The following is a 16,904-nucleotide window of genomic DNA, read 5'->3' as shown; positions in this document are numbered from 1 at the left end:
TTGTGTACTCTCATCTTAACTGCCTTGGCACAAAATAATTATACTCTTTTGAACACAAGGTTTCCTTACACCAGCCCAGATTCCTGAAGTTATAGAGTCTCAGCAGATAGAGCTTGGTGTTATGAAATGTGGTTTCACCTTGTTTTCTTGATAACAAAAGCAATGGTTAAAAGAAGGAATTCAAATCCCATGCAATAGCTGGTAATGTAGCACAGAAGGAAGGCAGTACTTAAACTCTACAAAACACACTTAAGGATATGCTGGGTTTTCTCTGAAAACAAACAAATAGTAGCTTTTAAACTTGCTTTCTTAGAAAAAAAAAATAAGTGCTCCTCTACTGGCTTATTAGAAAGGATGCACACACTACCTATTTAAGATTCTTTCCAGTGAAGACATATTTTAATAAATTAAGCCTTTTAAAAACTGCATTTCGTTCCAAGAGAAAATGTTGGCCGTGCTCCTTTGATTGGCCAGAAACATTTGTTGAGTCAACTGCATATTCATGGTCGTTTCTCTGTACCTTTCCCCAATCTGGCTAAGAGTCTTTATACCTTCCAGATTTTATAAGCCATCGGCAGCTTCCCGCCCATCATTTCAATTGAGCAAGACAGGACCATTAAATTGAAAAATAGAAGCCAAGGTGAAAGAAAAATTGTGATTTGTCTTGGCCCCTCTCCTGGACATTAAGTTTCTCCTCTGGCCATTTACGGAGTTTGCCTGAGAGATCACCATTCCATAGCTGGTCATTTATGTGACCCCTTTCTCACTAAAACCACATCAAATCCTGTTCTCTGATTTTACCTTTTGTCATGCCAGTCCGTTTACCGGAGTTGGTTTTCTTTAAAAATTGCTTTTGACTAAGACCTCACGGCCAAAGATTTATTACTTTCTGCCTCTTCCTTTCTAGCTTGCATTTCAAGAGAATCCTCATGCTCTTCCTGTAACCCACACACTGATAGAGAAACATTATGTTTTGACTCCCCAAAGTTGGCATAATCGCAAGATCTGTGTGTGGGAGCTGTAACCATGCTGCCACAGGATGAGAGGCAAAGGCGAGTTTCATAATACTGCTACCATGTAGAAGGCACAGCATTGTAAAACCGCAGAAACAGGACCTCAAAGAATAGATAAGATAGAGATCACGGTTTAAGTGCATTTTGAAGCCAGGTAGATAAAATTATACTGTTCCGAGGCTATGAGAGCGTAGGGGGGGTGGGGGGGCTCTGGTGAATTGACTTCAGTCACTGAATTTAATTAAACACTGTGCTATGCAAAGAAATCCTGTAAATGAGCCAGATTCTACCTTTAGGGCATATCAGTTTTGTGATCCATCACTGGCCAAGTGGCTACCTCCTCTTCATTTAACCTTCACTGAACAGTATATTCTCTCCATCGATTCTTAAACAACAAAGTACTGATTTTACGCGATCCCCAAGAACGCCCTGTCTGCTTTTCACACCCAATAGTCAATCCAAGGAAAGTTTGTGCAGTCTTTTTCTTCCTGAAACACATCTCAGATATAATCATTTTAGTTTTAAAGACACAACTGCAGTGAAGATTGTAATCACTTTGCTTTTTGGTCTACCACAAAAACCTTATAACTTATATCTCTACCTTCATCAGTCTATGCTGCACAAAACCTCTGAAACCACCTTCCCTAAATATATTGTGATGGCATTGCTTCTCTACCTAAACACCTGTAGGGGACCTCAATCATTCCTTGTGCTTATTCTAAATCCTTAATAATGATGAAAAAGTTTCCTATTAACACATCCATTTTTAGTTAGGCTTCCCCATCACTTATTCCCAACTGAACTCATTGTTTGTGTTAAGCAAACTTGCTTATTACCTCAGAGGCTAAGTCTAGTTTCTGAATTTCGGCAAACATTTTCCTTTCTCTGATCTCCCAGGGATGTCTTTCCTGTTTCTTTTTCGTAAAACTATGTCCCTTGCTCCCTTGAGTGATGATTACCATCACTCAGCGGTAATCGTTGATATAGCTGCTGCTACTGTCATACGTGAAAATCTGTAAAGTGCTTCCATCCCTAGTTTGGCATGAGAAAATTTATTTTTCCTAGTCACTAATTTTGTTGTTGCAAGTGCTTTAGGCTCCCTTAGAAAGGGAGGCATTGTAGTACTTCTTCAGAAATACTAAGCCACTGGTCTTTCCACTGCAGCCATCTTGATAACTGCGCCTATCCCATAGCTATCCTTTTAACCTAATTATGTAATCAGAAAATTGCAAATATTTTAAAGTGCCAGTGATTATGTATCTATAGCAAGGCTTACCTTCCCTAAACCAAAAGAGGCCAAATTTCTTGAACAAAGCATTTGATGACCAGAAACAGAAAAAAGAGCAAAATAGAGGAAATTTGTTCCAGAGTTTCCAGCAACATTATTTATTGGCAATTTTGTCTAATTCTGGCTTGTTTAAATCTGAATCATAAGAGAGTCTTAATACCAAGTAATTACTTCCTTTGGGATCAAGATAACTAAGGGAAATAGCCTTGGTTTGAACTATTTAGAAGAATTGAAAGTGGACTTGTTTTACAGATAAATGGCCTAAAGACAAAAATCACCTAGAATAAGTGATTAACGGATCACTGGCGGAGAAAGAAGACTTAAAATTGGCACCATTTAAGGCTTTTATGCCAAATACTTCTGGATGCCACTAGACAGGAGAGGAGGTTCATATTTTGAGAGGGAACTAAACTGCCTGAATATAATGTGAACAGAGATCAGTGTTTTCAAAAAAAGCCTCTTCCAAACTATATGAGAGGACCATAGGTATCACCGGCCTCATTCCCATTCTTAGTCACTTGACTCCATTTTCACTCACCCATGTAGACAAAAACAAAACAAAAACAAAAACAAAAACAAAAACCCTAATATATTCTCCCATTTGCTTTCCAGAAAAAGTCTCATGTTATCCATGAAGAAAATGAAGTTCAGGAAAGTTGAAGATATTTCTTAAGAATAGCTAGCTAACAAGATGGTAACGCCATAATGCAAACCTTGGTTTGTTGAGCTCCAAAGCCAGTGTTTTATTCTTACTGTTCATTATGAACACATTTAACCACTGGGGTCTGGGGATTGGTTCACAAGTATGAGTGTGAAAGCTTCTTCATCATGACCACCTCACTGGATTTCCAAGTCTCTGTGCTCCTTTTCTTGAGTTTAAGGGTATCATGGGATGCCTTAATGGTGTCCATATGGGATACGTCAGGTGGGACTAGAGAAAAGGCTCAGGATTCTAATGGGCTTGACCTCTGTTGAATGTCACTGGTCAAGGTGCTGACTCCTGACAAAGGGAAGAGTGAAGCAAAGCGGAAGGTAATTTGCACTGGACTCTCGGATGAGGTGATGGATGGTACTTGCCCGGATGACATTTGAAATCTGCAGAGAATGATTCAGCTCACACACAACCTCTGGGTGTTCATTCCTGACTGTGTGGCCCTTTGAATCCAGTGATGCTCTATGCCATTGCTATGCTAAGTGTGCAGGTTTGGTACCACCTGGGAACTTGGTAGAAGTGCAGAATCTTGGGCTCCACTTCAAATCTACTGAACAAGAGTCTGTACTTTAACCTGATCCTCAGGGGATCATTATGTTACAGTTTGAAAAGTATTCCAATACATCATTTCTATACCAGGCTTGGGACAGAAGAAATCTTTGTGAAGCTCTCGATAGTCTTATCTACCTGGACCTCCTCAGAATCTGTCGTTGTAATTGCCTCTCTGGAATCTGTCTAGTAAACAGAACCCAGGGTTCCTCTCCTTGGAGGCCATCAGTCCCTCTATTCTCATCACCTGCCTCCGTCTCCTCTTTCAAACCCCAGGAGTTTTTTTTTTTTTTCTAGCCTATGTGGGACACTACCCTCTTTCTATTATTTGCCCCAATCATTTTATCTATCTGCATTTAGGTTCACTAAGAACGTACCTGCTTCTGGACCAGAAGAGCCTAAGAGACTAGGAATCTCCTTCTGATTTCTACCTTGCCTCAACCCTGAGCTGAGCTGTTAATAGATTTCTAGAAAATAAGACCTTTATCTGCTTTTTACTTTAAAAGCACATAGATGTGAGAAATGTTTGTGGATAATTATGATTGACTTAAAATATCTCTGGCTTTGAGATCACTCAGTTATACAACAAGCCCATTTCCTTATACTCTGGGCATATGGGAGGCCATCCATCCTAGCAATTAGCAATATGAGCACTGATATATAACCCTGTCACTTCCTAGCTGAGTGGCTCTGGATAAATCCTTAATCTCTCTTAGCTTCTTCTTATGAATGAGCATAATAATATTATGCCTATCTCAGAGACTTTTTATAGGACCGAATGAGAAAAATGCATGTAAATGGTAACCATTCTCTGCTATATGATATGCCTAAAAAGTCAAGCTTCTCATATTATTTTAGAATTACTACCCATGAAATGTTATATTCACCTGTGCAACTAGAAAATTAGGAAGGATTTGAATCTGGACTCCTAGTGTTTGAATTTATTACATAAAAATCTGAGTTGGAATTATCATAATATTAATAATATATTTATTGGGCATTAACTATGTACCACATTCTCATACATTGTCATGTATAATCCCCATAACTCTTGTGAGACAGTTCCTTTTCATCTTTCTCTTTCACCACATCACCAAACCGATTTCCTTTGTTCCTGGACACATAACTAGAGACTAGATGGATAGCCACACTTACACCAAGTCTGGCCATATGACTGAGTGGAGTGGAATGTCTGAGTCAAAGGTTGTACTTGGCCCACTAAAACCCACATGTGCCATCCTCTGTATTTTTCCTCGGCTGTGACAACCTCAAAACGTATATGCTGGAGATGGAGGGGCTGCAAGATAGAGGGAGTTTGGGTTCTTCACTGCTTCTTAGACGAAAGACACCAGCAGATCTAGAAAAAAACATTTTTTTTTCATTTGATGTAAGTGAGAAATAACCCCCTACTGTGTTTAGTCTCCAGCCATTATTTGTTACAGCAGCCACTCTGACTTTAATTCACTTAGGAGATTAAGCAGTTTACCTGAGGACACACAACTTATAATTGGGGACTGGGAATTCTAGGTCAGTTGAATCCCAAAGCCTGTGGTCTTGTTCATTAAACTAAACTGTCATCAAGCTTCCCCCGGAAGCCAGAGAGCGGTTTGAGTGTAGCACCCTACAAAATTATGTCAAATAGTAAAACCAGCAGGGGATGAGTCCGAAATCTAGAAACACCTGAGCTGGGCTGTTTTCGGAAGCCAGTGCATGAATCGGCCGATTCATGAGCCCTGGGAATTTCCCACAGCTGTCATCAGATGGTCTCAAGCAATGCCAATTTGTTAGGAAAACAATTTTGCCTTAAGAACCTGTCATTGATTTTCTGAAATCTGTTGTCAGCTTCACTTCTCTCTCTATGGGGTAGTCAACTGGTGACGTGTATGCTTGGAGCTTCTAATGAGGTTAGTAATGGTCTTCTAAACTCCCCACGGAGCTTTCACATCTCTAATTGAGAATCAGACTTGAAATTGGCCAGAGACCAGGGAATATTCTCAAAGTGCCTGCTCACAGTGACAACTGTTTGCTCAGAAGCCCACTAGGCCTTCTCCCTACTAGAGCCTTAAAGAATCAGGGCCAGCATTACTCCACTTGGTGGAAGAGAAGCTTTGTAGTCAAGCAGAAAAACAACATCTGTGATAACAAGGGTAGACACTTGCATGCCACACACAGACGACAGAGCTCTTTCAAGTGTCAGTAGGCACTGAGACAGTCTCCATTTCATTGATGAGATTCCGATGAATCAGTGACGTTGAGAGTCTTGCCAAGAGCAGAGTGAAATGGGGGTTACATCTTGGCCTCCCAACTCCAAATCCATCACAAATGATTCCGGCTCCCTGCATCTAAATTCTCAATGATCCCGGTCAGCTCACAGCAATAGAAATCAGAAGGGCTGACTCTCACACTCTCTCAAGTGATGGAAGCCGACACACAAAATAATATGGCCCGTGAGCGAGGGTCTGCTCTGGCATTATCCCTGTCCTTCTGTCTGGCCACTCAGTACTTGTGTGCTCGCTTCCACCAGACTCGGGCCCTTTGGATCTGTCAGGAACCGCTGCTTTGTCTTACCATTTCTGTGGCTTACATAGCATTGAAGATGGCTTGTATAATTAATTTTTTGACTTCCAAAGTCAGGAAGCAGAACTCTCCCAAAGTCTGGCTTCTCGCTTCTACTGAGGCCTCATCCTGGCAAAAGCAGGGGAGAGAACTTTGGCAGAAGGCGAGATGGTTTTTCTCTGCCCTGCAGACCTCCCCCGAGGCATATCCTGAGAATATTTACACAATGTGAAGGGAAGCATCAGGTTTGTTATTTCCAAAAGGCTCATTCTGAGCTGTGAATCTGTTTTCCTCACTGTAGTTACCTTACTACAGCTAAGGTATATGCAACAAGTCACATCCTGATGAGTTAATTGCCCCAATTGAACATAAGTGCAGTGGAGGAAGGGGTTTGTTAATGCATGAGACTTGACTTTTACACACATAAAATAAAACCCCAAGTGGAGATTTAATGTCTTACGAAAACTTGTGCAAGAATAACTTTTAAGGGAAAAAAGAGCTGCTCAGATTTGTAGACGAGAACACCTCATGAATAAAATATAACCATACTTGATTAGTTTTAAAAGAGAAAAAAAAAAAGGCTAGTACCCTTCTCTGTCCTTCCCATTCAGCATGGATTAATGGAGACAGTAGGTGCTCCAGAGTCCGGAGGACCTGGATTTTAAATCCCTCTGTCCCCCTCCAAACATTGTGATGACGACATTGCGATGAATTCTCAGTTTTGGTTTCCATCTGTGTAACTTGGGAGGTAATGCCCATTTTTCCTGGGCTGTTGGGAAATTAAATGAACTGGCACAAACATAGTGCCTGGAATAACACCCAGGATATGATCGGTGTTCAGCAAACATTGGTTCCTCCCTCACTCTGCACCACAGAATCAAGAAATGGGTGGAATAAAGAAAAAGCAGAAATACCAGAATGCAGGACAGAAGGGCATTGTGAAATCTGGCCAAAGATAGGTTAAGATATTGATATGGCAAACAAAAGCATAACAGGAAAAAACAAGTTCCTGCTCCTTGAGGCTCCTTCAAAAGAAAAAGCACTGTAAATGAAAACACTGTAAAATTCACTGTAGCTTGCTTTGCTTGGGGTCTATTGACCACTGTAAGTGACCGCAAATTATAACTAAAGACAGGAAAAGAGCAGGAGCTATATACATCAGGTGATATTAACTACCTTCACCAATAGGAGTTCATACATAATACCAATAGTTGAATCGTAAAAACCTGGTAACAGAAACATTACAAGTGAGCAGGAGTAAGAGAAATAAGGAGGGGGGAAGATACAAGTAATGTCTGTGAAGAGACAATGGTCAGAGAAAAATTTCTAGTGGTGACGCTGGCGGAGGGATTCTTAAACTCTGACACGTCTACTAACACATGTAAAGGCGTGTGCTGGGGCGCATAGTGTTCAAATAAAAAAACAAATGGAGACCAGCCTTGAAAATTTCTTGAGCAGACCAAACCAGTTTAGTCATACAAACAAAGCTTAATTTAGCTTATTTTGCAAGACTAACTTGACCTGGGTCATTTCTTGTTCTTGCCTCTGGAGATCATAAGCAAATGTAAACCGTTTCACAAGGTTAATATGAGGTAACCACTGACGAAGTCCCTATAATTTAAGAAAATTATTTGATAACCCAGTCATTGTGAAGAATAAATATTCACTTGTCTTTTGGGGAACCTGGGTGGTTCAGTCGGTTGAGCATTCGACTCTTGATTTTGGCTCAGGTCCTGGTCTCAAGGTTGGTGAGATCAAGCCCAGTGTCAGGCTTTGTACTGACAGTGTGAGATTCTGAGATTCTCTCTCTCCCCCTCTCTCTGTTCCCCTCCCCCTGCTTGTACTCCCTCTCTCTCTCAAAATAAATTCAATAAACATTTTTAAAAAACAGTCACTGCCTTTTTACTGTATCAACTTCTTTGTAATAACATACCCCTGAGCCTCACTTCGTGTTTTGGTTTGAGTGCTCCTGGTTTGCAAACTACTTTTTTTTTGGTGTGTGCACAATACAATTTTACTAATTATTACTTCGCTGATTTGTAGGTTTTACTTCTGCTATTTTTTCCTGAACTTTTGACCTAAAAGGTAACCTTCTTCATTGCCTCCAAGCCTTTAGAAAAAGTCCGCTCCACCATTGCTGTGTAGGAAAAATTAAAAGAGCACAGAGTTCCATTTTACATCTGGGTTTCCTTTGGGTACATAAATTAAAATAGGGTGCCTGGGTGGCTCACTTGGTTAAGCATCTGACTCTTGATTTGGGCTCAGGTCAGGCTCACACGGTTCGTGAGTTTGAGCCTGGAGTCGGGCTCAGTGTTTTCCTAGGGAACCCACAAGATTCACCAGTCCCCAAGTTATCAGATTCCCACAAGGCAGCATACACAGGCTTTTCTAAGGACAGCGCTCCCGGGTCACCTGTGCCAACATGTTTTTGCAAAGAGCTCAAGACAGTTTTCAAATATTTTCAGAGGAGCATGTCTCTCAAATCCTGGAAGATTAGCGATGTCAAATGTCTGATATTTGGGTGATGCTAACCTTTTTTTAGCCCGGCATCCTATAAGAGCCACTTCCATATATGCATGGGTTTATTTTACCTTTGTATCAGTGCTGAGCAGTAAGTATTATTACCTCGTAGATGGCGAACAAATGGCTCATTGAGATTTGGTAACTTACAGCTACACATTCATTGTGTTATGGAACTGTGCTTCGAACTCAGACCTTTGGACTCTAAATTCAGCACACCTTCCACTAACTCACACCCACACCACTTCTCAGCTTGTAACTTATATTCCGGTCCTCACCTCTAATCCACGCCTTCGGGAGCTTTCTATTTTCACACCTGCCTAACTCCGATAATGAGACTATGGCAGATTGCATTTCTCAGCAACGGTCACAGTGATATTTCCAGTCTCTCTTGCTCCTCCAGACACTTGCCATTCTCCCCTGAAGATGTGAAGCCTAGTCCCACCCACCCCTACCCTTGAACCTGGATCTGCCTTTATGACTGACCCAACAGGAAGGATGAGGTAGAGGTGACGTTGTACGACTACCAGGGCTATGTAGTAAATGGCCATTCAGCTTCCTCTGGCTCTGTCTCTCCCTCCTTTTAGACATGCACGTGGTGGCCCAAAGTGACAGGATGTGCAATATGCTGAAGCAACCATGCCAGAAAAACTTCATGGAAAGACCACATGCCCAGGGAGCCCCAACTGTTCCGGCCCACAGCCTTTTGAGGCTTCCCAATCCAGGCATCTGAAATATAGGTGAATCAGACTTCAGATTGGGAGCCACCCCACTGATGCCCAGGGGGACAGAAACAAACCATCCCCTCCAAACCCTGTGCAAATGCCAGATTCATGAGCACAGTCAGTGTTGTTATTGTTTTAAGTCACTTATGTTGTTGTAATTTTAGTAGGATGGTTTGTTATGCATCAAGAGGTAACTGAAAGAGTGGCACTCGTAGAGCAACAGAGAAAGTAGGCATTTAGATATAATTTTATTTATTTAAAAATATTTTTTAATGTTTATTTATTTACTTCCGAGATGGAGAGAGAGAGAGAGAGAACAAGTGGGGGAGGGACAATGAGACAATGAGAGAGAGAGAGAGAGAGAGAGAAGGAATGGAAAGCAGGCTCCAGGCTCTAAGCTGCCAGTACACAGCCCGACTCCGGGGCTCAAACTCATGAACTGGGAGATCATGACCTGAGCCGAAGTCCGATGCTTAACCAACGGAGCCACCCAGGTGCCCCTAGATATGTTTTTAAAAGAATGAATTCAAGCCAGTGTACAGAAATATATACTGCCGTTAAGATATTTTACATTTACGTTGGCATTAATCTTTTCAAACTAAAAGGCTCTTAAATATAGCAAAAATTAATGCCAATCAACCACATAGTAAATCTGCATTCTGGAAGATACGTGCAAATCTTGAACTTTTTACATTTCTTAAGAGGAAATCATTTTGTATTTTCAGATAATGAAATCATTCTTAAAGAGAGTTTTTTAGCCCAAAATAATGAATTTCACCACAAAATTGGACATATTACCTCATTTAATGAAGGAGCTTACTTCTTGACAGACATCAGCTCCTGTATCTCCATCTGTTATAATTTAGAGAGAGGAGTTTCTTTGGAGGTGAATTTATTAGACCTTTTGGAAAGGGGAGTGTGACCCCTGGGGGCCGGGAAGTGCCAGGACACCTTTTGGTGGACAGGTAACATGAGAGCCACAGGCCAGGAATATGAGGGTTTGGAGCCAGCATATGGGGAGAAGAAAACCCCCTCCTACCTCAGCTGGTGGTAACAAGCAGGTGAGCTAACTTAAGGGAAAATGAAAATAGGGTCGTAACAAGGTGAGAAACTACAGATATTAGGCATCTGTCATTACTGGGAGAGAAAATAAAACAGGAGCATCCTACGTGCCTGAAGATGAACATAGCTATTTCATCTGTACTTTTCAGAGTAGGTCTCAGAGAAACAACTCTGCCGGGATTGGAAGTAGTTTCTCACGGGAGTCTGGGCGGCACTGGGCATAGTTACAATGTGGAATAGTCTCCAGAAAACAGCCATGTTCCTCATCATCAGGACACATACAGCTACACCGACTCCTGGGGAATAGAAGGGAGTTTATCTTGTTCCATATTCATATGACACTGACCTTGCTATTTACTTGGATACAAAGAATATAAAATATCAAGACAGTCAGAAGCATGCACTGGCAGAGACAGGGCAAAGGAAGCTCTCCTGATCTGGCTCTGTGGCCACATTTTTAAGAAGGAACCAGAAGAGGGTACCTCACATCATCATGCCTCCTCATTTCCCCACACTTCACCCAACTTTTTCTAGTTAAACTCAAACTTTTACAGAAAGTTTATTATTGGCAAAATTCAGGGTCAGACCTCGAATGGTGAATGCAATAGGAAAATGCAAATTAGAACAGAAAAGGGAATTTTAATTATGCCAATAACTACAACTGTTTTTCTTTTACCCTCTGCTCTCAGCAACTCTCAACCCTCTTCTCTCACAATACTGTGCAACTTCCAAGGATTTACGGTATTTATACCCCCGAAATATTTTGGTGCGTAGAGGGAGTTTAGAAAATAATACCTCATGTTGTTTTGTTAATCTGGCCTTTTCATGATATTTCAATATTTTCTTTTATAAGCTCTTATGATATACAGAATTTTAAGTTGTTCCTCAATATTTCCACCACCCATTGTACACATCATGTATAATAATTCTCTCCCCTTGAGTGTGGGCAGAACTTATGAACAAGATAGTCACTCCCATGATTATGTTACATTATACCAAGACTCAGTTACAGCAGGCTAGAGAGAGTCTCCTACTACTTTGAAGATGTAAGTTGCCATGTTTTGAAAGGTCACATGGCTAAGACCTGAGGGAAACTTAGAAATTGAGAGCAATCATTGGCCAATAACCAGCAAGAAAACAGAAACCCCCATCCTACAACCATAACGAATTGAATTCTGCCAACAGACCATCTGACCTCAGAATAGACCCTGAGCTCTGGATGAGAACAGATACCTTGACTTCTCAGATGGGTGGGACCATGACCAGAAGACCTTCATCAATGTAGAGACAAACTTTCTGACCTACAGAAAATGTGAGATAATACATGTGTGTTACCTTAAGATACTAAATTTGTAGTTATCTATTATCCAGCAATAGAATACTCAAACTACTCCCTCCCTGACCCCTGCCAAGTCTTACTCTCAAGATAGTATCACGTAGCACTTACCATAGTGTGTATATATTTTATTATCAGTATTTTCAAACTACAGAATTGCTAGAGGTTTGTCACAGTCTTTGAATATTTCATCCTGTGTTATGTTTTACCCACTTGTGCTAGAGGCCTATAAGTTGACTCAATATATTTTCAGCTTTGCCCTGTTTCTACTTCATGTACCCATGAAAAGAAAATGAATAACAAGAATGACATTTGTGTCACCCAGGACAATGGAAAGAAGGGATGTTCCTGGTGAGAGAGGGTGGACACCTTCCCTGCCCCATTTCCTGTGCCCTATCATCCTCCACTACACATACTCATCCTTTTCTTACCTCACAGCTGTTTGTGGCTGCATGGTTGGCCGAGAATACTACTCATGTTGGCCCTAGAAGTACTCCCTCTATTTCCATCTCCATGTCCTCTCTTCAGGGCTTATCAACTTCAGTTGCTTCAGAAAACAAAGTGAGGTGAGCTGTTGGTTAAATTTCCAGAAGCAGGAAATGTCTAAGATTACTGCCATTTGCAACAATGGTTGATGTCATAAATCATCATGGAAGGCAAGAAGTTAAAATGAAGAAAAAATATAAATTATTTAGAGTAAGCAAGGCAACTCTATCATCTATTTACCTATTCTATCTATCTATCAATCTGTTTTAATTTATGACATATTCCCTCAGAATACCGCAGAATGTGACCTAATTAGAAGATAGGGTCATTATAGAGGTGCTCAAGTTAAAATGAGATAATCAGGATAGGCTCCAAACCAAGATGATTGGTGTCCTAGAACAGGGGAGATTTGGACAGAGAGACAGCCATAGACTGAGAGAAGACAATATGAGGAGACACAGAGACAAAAAAACCATTTACAAACCGGGGACAGAAGCCTAGACAGATCCTTCCCTCACAGTTCTCAGAAGGAACCAATTCTGCAGACAACTCGATATTGGACTTGTAGCTTCTAGGGCTATGAGACAATAAATTTCTGTTGTTCAACTGCCTCAGTCTGTGGCATTTTGTGAAGGTAGTCCTAGAAAACTAATACAGCCCCAAGTTTTGCTCTGCATGTTCCTTGTCTGGTAAGTCATTGTATTCATTCTGCTGTTTGGTCACCATTTCTTTCTTGAGTAGATCCCAACTTCAGCCTTCTCTGTACAAGAAATGTTGTTCCTTCTTCCTTTATGTTATTATTATTATTTTAATCTCATTTACTCTCTGTTATCTGTAACTGTCCCATGGACCCTGTAGGAACAAGCCCTGAAGAACATATTGATAACTATTTGATGAAACCAGGTAACAGTGTACAAATTTGGATGTGCTAGACAAAATGGGGGATTAGTGACAAAATCTGTCTGGACTGATTAGAGAGTTCATGCCACAAAGAGATGTTACAAAAATCAATGTAGGTATACCTTGAGGGAACTTTGGAGAAGTCTGAATTTTATCCTCCAAACATGGGAAATCACTGAGGAGATTTGGCTCTTGTCTTTCATTTGCCAGGAGTGTTACAATGGATCTGGCCTTTCAAGAAGGTGCATCTGACTATACATCATTTTAGAAAATAGATTAGAAAAAGGACCATAGTCATGGAGATCAGATGGGAGGTTATGAAACAGTCATGGGCTAAGGTGTTAAAAACCTAGACAATAATCATACAGTAGAAATGGGAAGAAAAGAATTTATGTGAAAAATCTTATGAAGAAAGAATCAACAAGTCTGATAGGATTGTAAGATGACCTTGAGTTCTCCTGCTGGGAAAAGCAAAACTGATTCACCTGATAGTGATAAGAAAAAAACAACAACAACAAATAGCAAGTAGCCTTCAGTAGGTATTAATAGTGATTAACAAAATATTAAGAGTTACTAATAACATATTTTTGTTTCCTAGGTATCTTCTAGAAACCTCTTCTCAGATATGACATTTAAAGAGTTGAGTTGCTGTTATTTGTTTGATAAAATCATATGCAAAGAATTTAACCTTTTTTGGGGGTAGAGATACTCACTGTTTCCTTCCCAAGTGAAGGACAATGCCATTTTTTTTATATATCAGGAGAACTAGATTATACTGACTTTATGTTGCTGGAATAAGTACCGATATGCACACACACTCACATCCATACACATGTATACAAGCCTTCCTAAAACTGTATTATAAGTGACTGTCTTCTTCAATACTCTTCAGAGGCACCATGAGATTTAATAAATGTTAAATTGTAACCTAAATACTAGTCATGAATCTATTCACCTCCATTATTTCTAAAGAACCAAATTTAATATTAGCTAGACCACCTTAATGTAGAAACGCGTGACCAACAGGTCAGTTTTGCAATTACTCAGGCTTCTCTGACTCCCTCATATTTAAATCAATAAACGTAATGTTATTAAGGACTCTGCAAATCCTTATTTGCTTTTCATCACTTTCTTCCCTTGGATTCATTTAGTGCAAATAAAATGTGGAAGATGACAACTAAAGATAGCAAAAAAAAATGCTACATAAATATCAGGAGCACTTGAGAATTTGGGGGAAAAAAGAAGCAATCTTTATACTTCACAGACATTTACTCATGGAAATATAAACATGATTCTGGACATATTGAAAGGTGTCATTATTTGAAGTGTGACAAAGCAATGTAAACCCCAGAAGCCGTAAAATCACAATCTGCTACTATATGACATACCTAAATCTCCAATCATTTGGACGTTACCTCCCTGAGCACAAAGTTCCAAGGTTTTTGCAAACTTTTTCATTCAGCTCCATACCTCAACCTCGGCCCACCCAGGGACTTACTGCAGTATAGAAATGAAGTTCCTTTCATTTTAGTGGGAAAAATATGAAAAGAAACAACCTTTGAAAAATGCTGATGAAATGTAACTTTTCCCCATAATAATTTTCTGGCATTTATGACAAAGATTCTCGATTACTTACAACTTCCAGTGAATTTCAGTCTTGGCTTAGATACAACCTAAAGAACTGACAGAGAAGGGATATTAATATATCTCTGAGCAGTGAGGGAGTTGTTTTTCAACTGAGGCTGAAGCAAGCAGTGTTTGGAACACCTCATACTTCAATGAAATCCAATTTTCTCTTACAGGTTTCACTTGGTAGCAAGAAGTCACTCTTATTGCGTGCTTAGATTCCAACAGCATCTATAAAAAAAAGAAGCGAAATATAATGATGTTTAGGAGTTTTTTGTTAACTTGCAAATGTACTTTCATCTTGTCTGCTTCCAGTGAATTCTAATCAGTGAGGCCAGACCGCAGACTTCTGACGATTTGTGGAAAATTATGTTACCAGTAGTTTTACATATCCCCATGTCAGAACCCTCTGGGTTTGGTGGAAGCAAAACTGTCAGGGATTTGCTGGCCGACTGGCATAATTTTACAGCAAATGATAACTGGTAGGGAAGGGAGATTTCAACAGGGTCCTATGCCATGCCATAGGGGGATATGTCATGTGAGATTGGAAACTTTCTTGTATGGAGACATGAAAAGGTTCACAAAGATTCATGGATACAACTAATATTTAATACATACTTACTGTTTGTCGGGCCTTCAAATCATGAAGTCACCCCAGGCTACCTGGAGAAATGGAAGTTGGAAAACCTGATTTAACCTTGGGAAGAAAATCCAACAGGAAACAGGTTGTTTATAGTCATTGAGGTACCTCAGCAGCTCGTTCTGAAACCAGCTACCATCATCTAGACCCATTTTCAGGGTTTTCCAAATCTGAGAGATAGCTTACAATGTCTTCTTCAATTCCTTGTACATATGTGGGAGTTATCACTGTTGCTATCATTTTTGTAATTAATAGAATATCAACCACATTTTAAACACGGAAAGAGCTTGGGAGAACTTGAATGTCCCTAGTAAAAGAAGAGTCTCTATTCAGAAAGAATAGCTTTGGACTTTAGTGCACCATGTTTTAATTTTTTTTTTTAAATCTTTATTTACTTTTGAGAGAGAGACAAAGTAGAGTGTGAGCAGGGGAGGAGCAGAGAGAGAAGGAGACACAGAATCCGAAGTAGGCTCCAGGCTCTGAGCTGTCAACACAGAGCCCAATGCGGGGCTCAAACTCATGAGTTCTGAGATCATGACCTGAGTCGAAGCTGGACGCTCAACCGACTGAGCCACCCAGGCACCCCAGGACACCATGTTTAAACTCCAGGTTCAGGAATGATGTGAAGGTAGGCCTTATAAGGAAATGTATGGCTTTCCAAAGACTCTATGGTTAACTACCCATGAATATGTGCTGCATTCCTCAAGGTTCTATGCAGGTTTCATAGATGCGAGGTAATAAAAGCTGTATTTATTTAAGCCCAAAGCGAGGTCTCAACTATTCTGTGTATTGTATCCAGAGTCACCCCCAGCTGGGGGGGGGGGGTGTTGTATCCATGAATCAGTTCCTTTGTTTAGCATTTCATCCACATCAGATACAATTTAACCACCTTATATAACCTTAGTAAACTTTCACAATAACCCCATGAGTTAAATATCATTAATATCCCTGCTTTGAAGACATGAAAATGAAGGCCATGGTCAGACAGCTAGTTTGTGGTAAAGCTCGATTTTGAACTCAGCAATGATCTGTAACCGCTGATTTTCCTGGACCTGATGTTGAACACCTTGCTTACTCTACTCGTAGTAGTTTGTCATCCACACCAAAAAAGGAAATTATATAGACAGTGAAGGAAGATTACTGGTAACATATTATCCTGGAAAATAAAGGCCACTGGGTCAGAGTTAGGTCTGAAGAAGCCTTTCCAAGAATTCGTGAATAACGGCTTACCACCAGTTCAATAAAAAATTGATGAAACTATCCCATCTTTTGCTAGCAGTCATCTTGATCTACAGCACATAAGGAAATTCCTGTCTCTTCACCCTGACTGTTGGGCATCAACAACAGAAATGAATATTGATGGGGGGGGAGGTATAGTTTAGCCTATATAACACTATTCAGAGCAACAATTATTATTTAATTTCACGAGAAGATTTAGGTAATCCTTGAGAGAATAGAGCATTTCAGATTCTATCTGTTTGGTTGTTGTTG

The 16,904-nt window shown here is 40.2% G+C and overlaps 1 long non-coding RNA gene across 1 annotated transcript; it reads left to right on the top strand.

Annotated features, from left to right (window-relative positions):
* The first annotated feature begins 11,649 nt into the window (after positions 1–11,649).
* Positions 11,650–14,045, top strand: LOC123583202. The gene is made up of 4 exons (XR_006704774.1): positions 11,650–11,737; positions 12,015–12,112; positions 12,200–12,327; positions 13,746–14,045. It is a non-coding gene; the product is annotated as an uncharacterized LOC123583202 (long non-coding RNA).
* The last annotated feature ends 2,859 nt before the right edge of the window (positions 14,046–16,904 follow it).

The sequence above is a fragment of the Leopardus geoffroyi genome, chromosome B1 (genome assembly GCF_018350155.1).
Source record: "Leopardus geoffroyi isolate Oge1 chromosome B1, O.geoffroyi_Oge1_pat1.0, whole genome shotgun sequence".
Classification (NCBI taxonomy): Eukaryota; Metazoa; Chordata; class Mammalia; order Carnivora; family Felidae; genus Leopardus; species Leopardus geoffroyi.
Note: the sequence above shows the minus strand (reverse complement) of the source record. Positions and strands in the feature narration are given on the sequence as shown.